Below are 12,718 nucleotides of genomic sequence, written 5' to 3'. Positions count from 1 at the left end.
GCTGCCGCCCAACCCCACTCTCCCCTCTGCGGCCAGAGTGGGCTCCCTGACACGTCAGTCCTTGCAAACAAAGCCTGGATTTTATTCGGGGGTCCACAACTCCCCTTACTTGTGTGGAGGAAAGATGTCCTTCCCTCCATCTCCTGAAGTGTGACTGATTGGTCTAAGAGTCAGACTATCTGCCTGAACAGTGACTGGTTTAGTACTGATCTGCATCACAATTCTGAGCATTGATCTGTGAGAGAAGTTCTTGGCTTTTTCTTGAAACGTTCTTCATTGATCTTATCTATAGGCCACGAAGCATTCATAACCATCATGGTACAATCCCCTGCCTCACTCTTGGACATTTGGTACCCGCGAGAATGTAAGCTCATGGAGCAGGCCTTTCCTTATGCTACTTTTCAATCCATTCCTCTTATATTGTATAATAATAGATAAAGAGACAGATTCTAGTTCACAATAAAAATAAAATCCTCTTGATGATTATGTTTGGCTCCAAACTCTCATCTGTTGGAGTTGTTTTCCAGAATATGGTATCAGGCTAGATTTCAGCCTTCTTCGCTAATTAGGAGATGGTTCCTAAGTGATACACACCAGGAGACCTCTCTGAGATGTTATGGTCACACCCAATCAAGGTTTTAGGATACCAAAGACAGAGAGACTTTCAACACCCTGTCTTCTCAGCAAAGACAAGGTCACATACTGGCCTGAGTCATCAAAGTCAACAAGACAGGTAGTCAGAAGGGATCCTGGCAAGACCTGCAAGAAGATGAAGGGGACATAAGATACAAGGTCTTCTCCCCTAATCACCCCAATCACTAAATTAAAAGTCCCGTCTGTCCCTACACAGTCCAGAGGATAAGTTAGCCGACTTGTGTACAGACCATCTGCACAGCTAGCATAGCTTCTGTTCCTGTAATTACAACTTCTCCTGTGTGGACAGACAGATCCCTCATTGTGTCTGGAACAATCACAGCATTCCAAACACTAAGCCAGCCAAAGGAGCATACCCCAGGGCCGGCTCTTTCAACAATCTGTCGCTCAGCGGCTCCTCCCACAGCCAGCTCAAGGACCCGGTTTCCTGCCATTGTTAGTGAGTTGAGCCTGGAATTCCATCCAAATGGATTTGACCCCTTCACTAAACAGCAGTGCATGTTTCCCTGATTAGTATATTCCTGTGTTTAGACGGGAAGTGGCAGGATTGGGGGAAGTGGAGGGAGAAAGACAAGAAAAATAACAAGGGGGAAAAAAAACAACTTCATTCTATTCATGCTATAATAACAACTTGGAACTCTGGCTTCATCCACTAGTGTAATAAAAGTGCGCACCTATGCAGAAATACACTTACGTCTATCAAAAAGCCCGTGTTATACAGCAAAGTAACTGGACTGAGCAAGAGCAAGCATACCTGGCTTCAGTAATAAAGAGTTATTGCTCACCGGGCTCTGAGCATTCTAAACAGGAGAATGCAGAAAATTATAAACTACCGTCTCTTGTGAGTGTCCTTTTCTACGTGAGTTCTGTTCCCTAAGGATATTATTTCTTCTCACGATGATGCTAATTAGGTGACCTTTGATACTAGGCAGCTGGAGTGATTCCTAGTTGTACAAGCTTGCAAGGGCCCTTCTCCACGACATGCCTTCAGGCACTGCACCCTACTTTTTTGGGTTTTTTTCCTATAATATTGAAGCATCTATCAATTTTATTGTCTTTTAGGGGATTCCCTGGTGGTCCAGTTGTTTGGACTCCTTGCTTTCACTGCTAAGGCTCTGGTTGATCCCTGGTCAGGGAACTAAGATTTTACAAGCTGCTCAATGCAGCCAAATTAATTAAAAAAAAAAAAAAAAACTATTGTCCTTTACATCTAGTTGAACCTGACTCATATAGATCAATGCACCATATGTTCTTTGGCAAATATTTAATTATCACATGTATAATAAGGTCTTGGGTTTTGCAGGTGGCTCAGTGGAAAAGAACCCACTTGCCAATGCAAGAGCTAAGGGTTCAATCCCTGGGTCTGGAGGATCCTCCTGGAGGTGTAAATGGCAACCCACTCCAGTATTCTTGTCGGGGAATCCCAGGGTCAGAGGAGCCTGGCTACAGTCTACGGGGCTGCAAAGAGTTGGATACAACTGACAGGCTTGAACACACAAACACACACACACACATTTAATAAGGTCTATATGAAAATGACCCAAAGATAGAGAAAATGCAATTCACATTTAAAAGCCTATGAAGTTATAACATTTTAAAACTTAACGTTCCTTAAAGACACCATCAAGAGAGTGAAAAGACAACCCACAGAATGGGAGAAAAATTTCATACCTCGTATACCTCATAAGAAATTTGGATCTAGAATATTTAAAGAGCTGCTATGACTCAAGACAAATCACATGGTTAAAAGTGGGAAAGCATTTGAAGAGACATTTCTCCAAAGAAGATACACAAAAGGCCACCACACACATGACAGTTGCTAAATATTGCTAGTTATCAGAGAAACACAAATCAAAACCACTGCGCATCCGCTCAAAAGTGTGTGTTTGATGCTCAGTCCTGTCTGACTTTTCATGACACCAGGGACTGTAGTCTGCCAGGCTCCTCTGTCCATGGAATATTCCATGCAAGACTCCTGAAATTCCCTTCTCTAGGGGATCTTCCCAACTCAGAGATCAAACCTGGGTCTCTTGCATTGCAGGCAGATTTTTCACCATCTGAGCTACTAGGGAAGCCCAAGAATACTGAAGCTAGTTGCTATTTCCTACACCAGAGGATTTTCCCAACCCAGGGATCAAACTTGCATCTCCCGCGAGTCTCCTGCACTGGAGGCAGATTTTCGTTACTGCTGAGCCACCAGGAAGCACCTTTGCTAAGATACTTCTAATAAAGGTGACAGATAATCGTCACTGGTGAGAATGTGGAGAACTTGGAAGCTTCAGACATTGCTAATGGGGATGTAAAATGGTGAGACTTTGGAAGACAATCTGGTAGTTCCTTATACAGTTGAACATACAGTTACCGTATGATTCAGCAGTTCCACTCGCCGGTATACACTCAAGAGGAATGAAAACATATCCACACAAAAACTTGTATATTCACATGTGCTGTGCTGTGCTCAGTCATGTCTGACTCTATGTGACCCCGGGGACTGCAGCTCACCAGGCTCCTCTGTCCATGGGATTCTCCAGGCAAGAATACTGGAATGGGTAACCTTTCCCTTCTCCAGGGGATCTTCCCAACCCAGGGCTCAAACCCAGGTCTCCCACATTCCAGGTGGATTCCTTACCAGCTGAGCCACAAGGGAAGCCGGACAAATAGAATTATTGAAAGTAACTTAATTCACGTTGGTCATGGACAACTTTTGCAGTTTGGTTTGTGTTTGGTTTTGGTTTGGTTTGGTAAATCTTAGTAGCTTTCAAAAACATTCGAATGGAAAATAGTTAACATTCCTCTGCAACCTCATTAGCAAGTCATAATGAGAGCAAGTCTCAGGTCAAATTTTCATACACAGACACCTATCTGATAAACATTCATTAACAAAACAGGCTTAGAACAACTCATCAACTGGGTTCCTAAACTTGACCAAGTCCCAGCTGTTTGTTCCTTTAGGTGTGCCAAACATGTCCTGTAACTCATTTGCTCACTGCAGATACAACAAAATTCCTAGGTAAGGGTCAAAACATTGTAATTGACATCATTTCATCCCTTAAACCAATGACAGGATGTAGGACCAAATAGGGATCAAGTTAAGATGGGAAATGGGTCCATCGTTGAGTTGAATCTTAAGGTCATGTTCATTCACAGAGAAGGAGCACCTCTGAGCTCTAGTTTACGCATCTTGAATCCCTTTAAATTCATAATGAGAAGTAATTAACAAGACTCTAGTTTCATCAATAAAAATCCATTGTTGATAATTATATGAATTAGCAAAGCAATGTAACTGAACAAGGAGAACTTATAAAAGATGTGAATGGCCTTTCTGATATAACCCTGGCTGGCCACCTCCTAACGAGGCCTTCTTAACTAGCATCTGAGATTGACCTAAAGTAACACATACAGAGCGTCACTCTCATTATACCCGAGTATTTCTAAAGAGGGGCTTCCCTGGTGACTCAGCAGTGAAGAATCTGCCTGCCAAATACAAGAGATGCAAATTCAATCCCTGGGTGGGGAAGATCCCCTGGAGGAGGAAATGGCAACCCACTCCAGTAGTCTTGCCTGGAAAATCCCATGGACAGAGGAGCCTGGTGGGCCCCAGTCCATGAAGTCACAGAGAGTTGGACACGACTTTGTGACTAAACCACCATCACCATTTCAAAGAAACTTATAGGTGTACTAACAAGCCTAAAAAACTAACATTTTATAGATTGAACCTCTGTTACATATGAACAAATGCTCTAGGATCTGTACCTGTGTGCTTTTGGAGGGTTTTCTGAATAAGTAATGAAGATAGAAGATGGATGTCTTCCTAGCCACATTGTCTGCTGCCCAAGGAAGGGTCATTTAAGCAATGTTGGAAGCAGAGGGACAACCACTCCCAGCCTGGACTCCCTACTTCATTTATGGACCCCTAATCTCTTCCAGAAAGGGTTGTGTTTGGTGAGGTTTTTTTCTTTTTTTTTTTTTTTCCATACCACTCCAGTGACACATTGCAAAGCCTAAAGGTCTTAGTTTTGTGGTTCAAGGACTACTCTGAGAATGTAGTAAAAATCTCTTCAATAAAAGTGCACATATGCATGTGCAAAAAATATTTTTTAAGAAAAATTTAAACAATTATTTACCTCACTTTGGCTGCGCTAGGTCTTTGTTGCTGCCCAGGGCTTTCTCATTTGTGGCGAGCAAGGGTTTCTCTTGTTGTGGAGCATGGGCTGGAAACACTTGGGCTCCATAGTTCTGGCGTATGGGCTTAGTTGCCCCCACGGCATTTGAGACCTTTCCAGACCAGGGAAGTGGCAATCCACTCCAAAACTCTTGCCTGGAGAATCCCATGGATAGAGGAACCTGGCAGGCCACAGTCCATGGGGTCTCGAAGAATCGGACACGACTGAGCGACTAACACTACTATAACCACGGACCAGGGATCCAACTCATGTCCCCTGCACTGGCAAGCAGATCCTTAACCACTAGACCCCAGGGAAGTTCTGCAAAACATAAACTTTCAATTCCTTTTCAGAGTGTTTACAAACCCCTAGCCCTACCCCCACTCACCACCGTCATCACCAGGTTCTTCCTCTAACTTTCCAGGAATCCACTGAGGCTTTTCCATAGATCACCTCTGACATTATGACAGCAAGAAAACCAGTCAACCTCCCTGAGTCCCCAAGTTCCATCTTCCCTATAGTCTGCTGTCACAGTACTCGGAAGAGGAAGCGAAGCATCAATCATGGACACCCACCGGAAGTGCAGATCACTGTGTAAATAGACTGTGATTCTGTTAAGGAAAACACAACCCACAGTGAGGAGAGGCTTTAGTCTTCTCTGCCTTGCCCTGAACATGTAGGATACTATTAATTCCTGGCACCAAGGCTGCTCACATCTTCTGTGTTTTATCAGAAGCAGACAAGAAACAGTGTTTTCCAGGACGGCCCTCGGCAATGTTGTTGTTTAGTCGCTAAGTCGTGTCTGACTCTTTGTGGCCCCATGGGCTGTAGCCTACCAGGTTCCTCTGTCCCTGGGATTCCCAGGCAAGAATACTGGAGTGGGTTGCCATTCCCTTCTCCAGGGGATCTTTCCCACGAGGGGACGGAACCTGTACCTCCTGCATTGGCAGGCGGATCCTTTCCCACTGAGCCACCCAGGAAACTCTCTGCAATAAGCAGAGCTCATCTTGGGTTTCTTCTCCTCTCTCAACATGTGGTCCTTGCTTTTACCTCTCAGCTTTCCTTCCCCGCCCGTCCTCACCCAGAGCTGACACAGGACCCTGAACTGCTGAGTTAATTCACACTGAAGCCATGTGCCGTGTTTATGTTGTAGCCACGTGTTCCAGGAAACAAACTCACTCAGAAGGACAACGCAGATAGTGGAGTGCAGTTTATTACACCGGCGGGCCCAAGGCAGAGTCTCCCCTTAGCCAAGGACCCCGACAAGTTTTTTGTGAAAACCTTGTATACCCTAAGTGTACATGCCCAAACCCACCTCCCCAAATTCCCTGAAACTAGTCTGAACAAAGGAAAAGAAATATATAATCAAAGTTAACCCATGATTCATATGCCTTAAGCCTAGGTAGTTGACAGTGGACAATTATCAATAGGCCTGTGGCCATACCCCAATAAGCATAATAGAATGTATGACTCTATTCGGTTACACAGATAATTAGGGTATTCTTTTAGGCTACAGAGAGTCTAGGCATGAGCCCTGGGGCTCTTCCATCTGGGGGCCTGGTCTTCCAGTTGGTGTGTCGTTTCCATAGATACTGGGCATAGAGCTCAGAGTCCACAGTCCAGCCCAAGATGGAGTCCTGCTTTCAAGAGGGAGCCTGATCTGTCTGCTTCCTCCTTCATTTACCCCAGCAGTATTTCACATTTTAAAGGCAAGCTGCCCTGTCAGCATTACAGTTGACGCTAAAGAAAGGATCTCTAATGTTGAGATTCCAGTAGCTGTCGCCCTGGTCTGAGGAAGCTAGTTTTGCAGGAGGATCCTCAAGTCAGTCCTGTAGGCGATCACGTATTCCTGGTCAGCAGGGGTTGGGGGTGGGGGGGGTGTTAAGAGTGTCATTTGCTTTAGGGAGAGAAGATCCTCCTATATCTAGGCAGGAGTATTTCAAAAGAGATAGGGAGGAATTGCACCCATTTTTCTGTAAGAGCATGGCTTTTCCCTTAAAAGAAGGGGAGAATCAGGTCTGTGTCAATATTTATGGTTGTTTTGGTATTTAGTCTCTAAGTTGTGTCCCACTCTTTGTGACCCCCATGGACTGCAGCACAACAGGCTTCCCTCCAATTCGAATAACGTTAGTTATCCCAAGGGCTTCCATTTCCACTTGTCCGGATGTAACCCAGCGCATCTGGCCCACCTTGAGCTCATGGGTAAGTGTAGGGGGGAGTGTCAAGGAACCCACCTCCTTATCCCACCTCTTACCTCAAAAGCACTTGAAAACAATTACTGTTTGATTTCACTTATATGAGATATCTGGGCTTCCGGAGTGGCGCTAGTGGTAAAGAAACTGCCTGCCAATGGAGGAAACCTAAGAGATGCATGTTTGATCTCTGGGGTGAGAAGGTCCCCCAGAGGAGGGCATGGCAATCCACTCCAGTATTCTTGCCTAAAGAATCCCAAGGACAGAGGAGTCTGGTGGGCTCCAGGGGTCACAAGGAGTAGGACACGAGTGAAGCAACTTAGCACACACGCATACAAGATACCTAGAATAGTAAAATTCTTAGAGTCAGAAAGTGCACTGGTAGATTTCAGGGGCCAGAGGTGGGGGATGGGGATTTAGGGTTCAATGGGAACAGTTGCAGTATGCTGTTGTTTAGTCACTAAGTCATATCCAACTCTTTGCAAACTGATGGACTATAGCCCATGAGGCTCCTCTGTCCCCGGGATTTCCCAGCACAAATACTGGATGGGGTTGCCATTTCCTTCCCTAGGGAATTTTCCCAACCCAGGGATGGAACCTGCGTCTCCTGCCTTGGCAGGCAGATTCTTTACCACTGAGCCACCTAGGAAGCCCTAGTTTCAGTATTCAGTTCAGTTCAGTTCAGTCGCTCAGTCATGTCTGAGATTCTTTGCGACCCCATGGACTGCAGCACGCCAGGCCTCCCTGTCCATCACCAACTCCCAGAGCTTGCTCAAATTCAGGTCCATCGAGTCGGTGATGCCATCCAACCATCTCATCCTCTGTCATCCCTTTCTTCTCCCGCCTTCAGTCTTTCCCAGCATCAAGGTCTTTTCCAATGAGTCAGTTCTTCACATCAGGTGGCCAAAGTATTGGAGTTTCAGCTTCAACATCAGTCCTTCCAATGAATATTCGGCACTGACTTCGTTTAGGATGGACTGGTTGGATCTCCTTGTAGTCCAAGGGACTCTCAAGAGTCTTCTCCAACTTCACAGTTCAAAAGCATCAATTCTTCTGCCCTCAGCTTTCTTTATAGTCCAACTCTCACATCTATACATGACTATTGGAAAAACCATAGCTTTGACTATACAGACCTTTGTTGGCAAACTAGTGTCTGCTTTTAAATATGCTGTCTAGGTTGGTCATAGCTCTTCTTCCAAGGAGCAAGCTTCTTTGAGTTTCAGTTTAGGAAGGTGAAAAATTTAGGAGATGGATGATGGTGAGATTTCACTAACAATGTCAATGTACTTAGGGCCATTCAACCGTATAGTGAAGTGTGGTTAAAATAACATGTTTGACATTATGTGGCTTTTATAACAATACAAATAGATAAGTAAATATCATTTTTTAAAAAAAAGAACTTGAAGGTTCAAAGTCAAGACTTCCCATTTACCTGCTCCCACGTGGCCTTCCCCTACCAGGAGCAAATCTAGGCCTGGATGCCTCCCTCAATGGCGGCTCCCACCTCACCCAATTACTTTGTCTCACTTCAGTCCAGTAGTCTGGCCCTTGCTCTTGGTTCTCCCATACTGCGTTTTCCCCATCCATGACCTCTCCCTGCCCCGGTCCTGCATGCCTAATCAAGTCCTGGCTTGACTCCATTGGAGAGGCTCTAAGTCCAAACTCACAGCTCTGACAATTCTAAGCCACCCCAGTCCTGCAGGGCAGGAACAAAGTTCTCCCCGGCTCAGGTTGCCCAAACCCCTAAGCATACAGCCAGCCCTGCCAAGTTTTAACCAGTGACTTACATTCCAAAGGGGAAACTTATAAATTCAAATGCTTTCAATGAGGAGTCTTTTCATGCAGTCATATCATTTAAAGAAAACTCAAGCCTGCATTAATTTCGTTTTTCATATAATTCATACAAGAAGCCTGGACTCTGTATTTCCTATCCACCTTCTATTTGCATTCCCTGTTGCTCCCCTATCCAAGTTTTAATGGCTCAGCTGGAATTGAGACCATATTTGCTCCTCATGTTTGTTTGAACACTTAGGTTCTGTAAAAGTATTTGCCTCCCAAATTCCCCATGACAGACAGATGTCCTAGCTCATTGCTGTTGTTAAGTATCTTGGCAGGGAAAGGACTGGCTTCACATTTCAAAGAATCCCCTTTTCTACTAAAAAGTTTTGGTATCACTACACAAAGGCAGTTATAACACAGAGTGGAGCCACCAGGACCCTGCTAAATAAAAAAGGCAAAGCTTCATTTTCTCTCAAGGCCCACTAATTAGCTCGGTGACCTCAGGCTTAACCTCTCCAGGCCTTGGTTTCCTCACTTGTAAATGGGGGATTGGTTTGATTTAAAAGGTTTCATCCAGCCACAACCTTCAGCTGTTCTCTCAAGACGGATCATAGCAAAGGAAACCGTAATTTGACTCTGGGCACAGGGGTTTTTAGGAGAATATTACGAACCGACAAATAGAGTTTAAGATGGCATCAGTCTCCCCGGGCTAACAGCATGCAGGTCCGTTTTCTCCTGCAGTACTCTCGCACTGAGTAATTGGAAAGAGCCTTAGGGGTAAAGACTTGATGAGCCTCCAGGACAGCGGGGTTCATTCACATGTAGATTTTGAAAGTCAAAAACCCCTAAAGCCAATTCCTCTCACCAGGCAGGACCAGCAGCAGCCGCTTTCACTTGAATCCATCTCAGTGTCGCATGAAATGAATACAAACACACGTTTGCATAAATGAACAAAGGTGAGAAGGACCCCAGCTCCGAGCTTTCACTCCTTGTTTTTCACCAGTTTTAAGACCAACTTTCCCCTTTTGTTGCAGCTCCCTTTGACATGTGTGGTCAGTCACTCAGTCCAGACTCTTTGCGACCCCCTGGACTGTAGGCTTCTCTGTCCATGGCATTTCCCAGGCAAGAACACTGGAGTGGCTTGCATTTCCTGATCCAACCTGCATCGCGCTTGTCTCCTGCCTTGGTGGGTGGATTCTTTGCACTGAGCCACCAGGAAAGCCCCGGCACCTTCACTGTTACTACTGAAGTTCTGGTCAGAGCAAAAACAAGCCTTTAGAGAGATCTCTGATTTGTACCAGTGAGCTATCACTCGTGGAATCTTACAAAGTAGGAGCTATTATTAACCCCTTGAACAGACTGGGAATGGAGGGGAAACTGACAACTCACTCCAAGATTCTTGCCCCAGGGAAATCCCACGGACAGAATATCCCGGTGGGCTACAGTCCATGGGGTCCCAGAGAGGCAGACACGGTTGAGTGACTGAGGACACACGCACAGATTGAAAAGCAGACTCCAGCAGTATTTTTCTGCCGAACAACAATCATATAACACTGCTGTGCAGTTGGGGAAGAGATAGTCCAACTCCCCTGTTATATTCACACCACTTCATAGTCATTCAACAGTGTTAAGGACTTAACAGATATTTATTTTAAAATTTTGATAAATGCCTTAAGCTCTGTAAAATCATAGTATAAGTAAGAGTAGAATATTTGCATGTATAGAAAAGCTTGATGAAGAACTACCTACTTCAGCCCTTCAACATGTACTGTTACCTTCGCATTAACATGCTTTCCACCTTTGATGGGCAGCCACCCAATCACTTGTTCCTTGAGTCAGGGCTGCACCCGGGACCTTAGTTCTGGAGGAGAGGGTGTGGCCAAAGTGGGGGAGACAGAGTTGCCAGTCGTCTGGTGATTCCTCCTGAGCCAGCCTGGCAGCTGATTATCAGAGCTACAACTTGCGTTGCTCTGTTCTTCTAGCCCCTGACTTCCCCGCACAGCTCTGAAACGTCACTTCCTAGGGACTGGCAACTCCATGAAAAGGTCCCAGATCACAGTAACTACATCATGAGTCTAATAAAGGCCGAGGGGTGAGCTATAAAGCAGTTTGCTGCAGAAGCTTGGCCTGTTTTCGGGAGATGTTTCGGCCTCTTCTCCCCCCTAACTCTCTGGATGCTGCATCTGTCACTCCATTGCTCCTCTGGGCTCTTATTCAAACCCACGGGCTGTTTTTCTACGAACAAGCACTAAGTTGAGGTCTAGGATGTCAGTTTCAGGCACCGATCTAAGGAAACCACCCATCTTAGCCCTGTCCTCGTACAGAGTTCCAGTCACATAGGAAGATTCTGGGCTCACAATTCAGTCTTCAACCTCCACTCCTTCACATACCTCTCTTCTAAAGAAAAACAGTCTGGGGAGGGAAAAAAAAAATACATACACGACCAGCTGTATCTTCATTTTGTCTATTGTCCTCTGTGAGCAAAAATACAGGTTTTCATTTCTTTCCATTAGATACATAGTTGTGTGCAAGGAGAATGGGTTGAAAGAAGCTATATGATGTTCAAGAGTTCATACTTCTTTAAAAATATTTGCTATTAGGACTTAGAATCCTTTCTACCAACCATGGGTTCAGAGAGGTCAGGAAAAATATTCACTGCCAATGATCCCGTTTATAAAGGGCTAGGGAAACTTTCCATATGGGGAAAAATAAAGTCAAGCAGAGAGGAAAAAAGGAAGCTTCCCCAACCAAAATAGAGAAAGGGCCCTACAAGAAACCAGGCAACAATATCTCAAAGAAAAGGCATTCCCAGGCGGTGAAGGCACACTGCACGCGTGCACACACTCCTGCTCATGTGTGCACATGTGCGTGCACACACACACACACAATGTATATGTTGTTGCTGTTCCATCACTAAGCCACGTCTGACTCTTCACAACCCCATGGACTGTAGCCCACCAGGCTCCTCCGTCCATGGAATTCTCCAGGCAAAAATACTGAAGTGGGTAACTATTTCCTTCTCCAGGGGATCTTCCCAACCCAGGGATCGAACTTGGGTCTCCTGAACTGCAGGCAGATTCTTGACCATCTGAGCCACCAAGGAAGCCAAGATGGTCACAGAAATAGATAATTAGAATAAAAAATGTTTGGGGCTTCCCTGGTGGTTCAGTGCTAAAGTATCCGCCTGCCAATGCAGGAGACATGGGTTCGGTCCCTGGTCTGGAAAGATCCTACATGCCCCAGAGCAACTAAGCCGTGTTCCACAGCTACTGAGACTGTGCTCTGCAGCCCAGGAGCCAAAACTGCTGAAGCCCGAGCAGGCTACAGTTCATGTTCAGCAACATAAGAAGCTATTGCAATGAGAGGCCTGCGCACCACAAGTAGAGAAAAAGCCCATACACAGCAATGAAGATTCAGCACAGCCAAAAATTAAAAAAAAAAAATAGAAATGTTTGGTATGAAGGAGGGAGTACATCACATGTGGAAACACAGATAAAGGAATGACTAACTCTCCCTAAAGAAACATTTGTGCTGAGTCTTTACTGCTGTGGGTGGGTGTCGCTGACCACCATGCTCAGTGATCTTAGCTTTATAGTATAAGCACTCTGGCAGCATCATGGGATCCTGTTTCCCTCTCTTTCCGTCTGTCCCCCTCTCTCTCTCCATCTCTCTCATCCACCCCTGGCGGCTATCACTGCTAATTTAGGGCTTTGTTGAGATTTCGGCACTGTGGAGTAACTTGGGCCATAGTGAGAAGGAAGGACAGGAGGAGGCTGTTGCCGTCCTCCTTGTAAGAGCTGATGAAGGGAGCCTGGACCCAGGAAGTGAGAAGAGAGATGCAGGCCAGGAACAAGCCGGACCACCCTGTGCTCTTGGTCTCCTAGATTCCTCTCTTTCTTTCACTCTGGCCCCGCGCAGGACCAGAACTCT

The sequence above is a fragment of the Odocoileus virginianus genome, chromosome 27, assembly GCF_023699985.2.
Source record: "Odocoileus virginianus isolate 20LAN1187 ecotype Illinois chromosome 27, Ovbor_1.2, whole genome shotgun sequence".
Taxonomy (NCBI): domain Eukaryota; kingdom Metazoa; phylum Chordata; class Mammalia; order Artiodactyla; family Cervidae; genus Odocoileus; species Odocoileus virginianus.
This window is presented reverse-complemented; position numbering follows the sequence as displayed.